Here is a 3026-nt window from a genome sequence, read left to right on the forward strand (position 1 = left end):
CAGAAGACTGAAGATATAGGAACAGTGTTTGGTGCTATAATTGAATAAAATGAACAGCAAAATTAATTTGCTGCCTATTAACAAAAATGTATAATAGACATTGTGCATATAGCAGTTAGCTATAAATAGTAAATTTATAATGAATATTACTTTTCCACAGTCAAAACAACATGTACATTTCTTTTTTTCTTGTTCTTTCACATCTAAAAAGGAATACTGAAACAACAATTCTCTCTGTTAGTATGAGTCATTAATCTGAGTGAAAAAATTTGACAATCACTAAGAGACAAAGGTCAAATGATGGTAAATTTAAATCTTAAGGACTCTAGGAATCTGATAGCAGATGAGGAAACTGAGTTGAAGATAGGGTGGTTACAAAGTCACAAATTATCCAGGTTTTCCCCAAGCAAAGAACATTAACCCTATAGATACATCATAGTTGCTCTTCCTCTCTGAATAAGAAATCCAGATATAGGTTTATATATGTGTGTGTGTATGTAGCTATGTGTACCTACATAATTGATCAATGCATGTCTTTACTATCAAAGTTCCCTTTAAAGTGTCATTATATTTTCCAATCTCATGTACCTGACCTGACCATAGGAATCTATGTGAATGCCTTCCCTTCCCATCTCCTTTTTATTACAAGCAGATCTAAAGAGGATTTATACCAGTCATGTGATCATAATCTCCCTTTGTTAAGGAATGGACACAACAGAAGAAAGAATGCTACAGAAAGATAAAAGCTGGAGGAAGCGAAGAGAAATCAGTAATTATGCAATCTCCCTTTGGAAGGGACTTTAAAGATCATCTAGTCCTGTTTGACAGTGCTGCCCAAGGTCAGTTGAGTTTCCCTATGATGTACAAGGATTGGTAAAAGTCACCTGAAGCACCATTTTTTGGTTCTTCATGACTGTGCATAGTTCCTGGGAATGCTGCTAACCACTTTCTTATTTCACCATGCAACATGATTTTAGGCTTTGTCCCTCATCCTTAACTTTAATTAGCACTTTCCTATTTAAGCCCTCATTTCCACTAGATCCCTTGAGAGTCTTATCCTTTACAAGGGAGAGAAAACTTGAAAACTCCAAGTTATAGTTGTGTAATTATCCAAGAATAGTTCTTAATAAATATGGGACCATTCAAATGCCCAAAAGACTCAACTAAAAATTAGTAGGCCTATGTTCTAGTTTGACTCTACCTCTGATAGTGTAAGCATGCAATCCTGAGCCTTTTCTGGGTCTTATTTCTCTGAAATTTGGGAACAAGGGGGGGCAGAAAGATTGGGAAGCTGAAGAGATAATAAATAAGGTCTTCCGACTTTAACTCCTTCCTGGTTCTAATCAATAAGTATCCAACCACTTCTCTAGAAGTTCTATAAATGTGCCACATTTCAAAATTTGTAAAATGGAGCATATGGAAAGACAAAATCTCTCAGTTCCTTTCCTTATTTACTATTCTAAAGTGCTGCATTGTTCTAGGAATGTTGTGTGGATAAACTTCTTGACTTTTCTTTGCTCATCTTTATGTCTACCCTCATCTCTATTTCCCATTCCTTTCCTCTTTAATTTTTTTTTACTTTTTTGGAAAAAGGACAAAAAAACCAACAACAAAATAATAACTACCACCAGAAAACTCCTCTACAACCCTCATGCCATGCAGATGGTTCCCAATATCCAATTCTACTCTATTATCAGCAGACCTCACTCCAGGGATGATAAACTCTGCAATTTGTATGGTGAAGACATATTTTTGAAACCAAACTGGTTATTATTGCAGTTGCCTGCCTCAAGCAACCGTCTGAATGTTTTCTCCCTGAAAGCTCAATGTATTCATCAAACTGTGTCTCTCTCCTGGACTTGCAATTAATCATGGCTTGTTTCAAGCTTTGTTAATTAATACCAGGGCCAGGGACATAGTAGAGGACCCAAATTTAATCTGTGGTACTTTCAAATTATTATAATCTGCTATGGGAAGAGCTGTTGGATTTTAAATAGCTAATTTATTTTTTTAATTTTATTGAAAAAAAATCCTGTTTTGTACTGCCAAGAAATTAAAATAAATAATATAGGCATCCTAGAGAAGGAGCTATCCTGAAATAGCCTTATTTTGTTGTCTTCTTGGCAAGATATGGCCACCAGAGGGAAGTATGAGTGAAACCAAACCCCACTATTCCAGTCATGTGTTATCACATAAAGGTGTCCTTTTAGAAATAAATCTATGCAGCAGGAAGCCTCAGGGTTCAGCAGTTTTCAATAATGTTTGTCCTTTAATTTCAAAGAAGACCACGACATCAGGAAGGTAACGCCACGACAAGCACATGAATTGGATTTGAGTGAGGTGAATGCTGTGCTAAGTTCCCAGCCTCACTCTCTCCTCCAAAATCATCTGGGTTCAATGACCAGATATGATTCAGGATGACTGGAGATGGCCCTGGATGTAAGTCAATCAGGGTTAAGTGACTTTCCTAGGGTCACACAGTTAGTAAGTGTCAGGGGCTGAATTTGAACTCCCACCCTCCAGATTCTAAGGCCATTGCTCTATCCACCACCCCATCTAGCTTCCCTAGGCTACCAAGACAATGTGAGATTATAGTAATAAAGGAGGAAAATTTCACTGCAGGTTGCTCTCCAAGCAAATATCTATGAATCTCAAAAACTCAAATCTGTGAAATGAAGAGACTTCCTGACTTCAAGGCCATAATTTAGTTTTTCACTAGCAGCAACACTTTCAGGACAGGCCATGTCAGGACATCTAGCATTTTTGGGAAAAGGGGTTAGAAGGGAGTAGGAATTAGCCATAACCCCCAAGAGCCTTGGGTTAAAGTTCTAGACTCAAATTTTAATAGTTCTGATTGGGATTAGCTCCTTAACTCTCTAAACTTTAGAGAAATCTAATAGCAAACTAAGGGCAATAATATAATAATGCTTTGTTGGATTATAAGAAGGAAAAATATTTAATGATCCTTAAAATGTCATGGAAAATAGATTATCATCATTATCATTTTTGTTAGAATAATGGTTGCA

The sequence above is a fragment of the Macrotis lagotis genome, chromosome 1 (assembly GCF_037893015.1).
Source record: "Macrotis lagotis isolate mMagLag1 chromosome 1, bilby.v1.9.chrom.fasta, whole genome shotgun sequence".
Classification (NCBI taxonomy): Eukaryota; Metazoa; Chordata; class Mammalia; order Peramelemorphia; family Peramelidae; genus Macrotis; species Macrotis lagotis.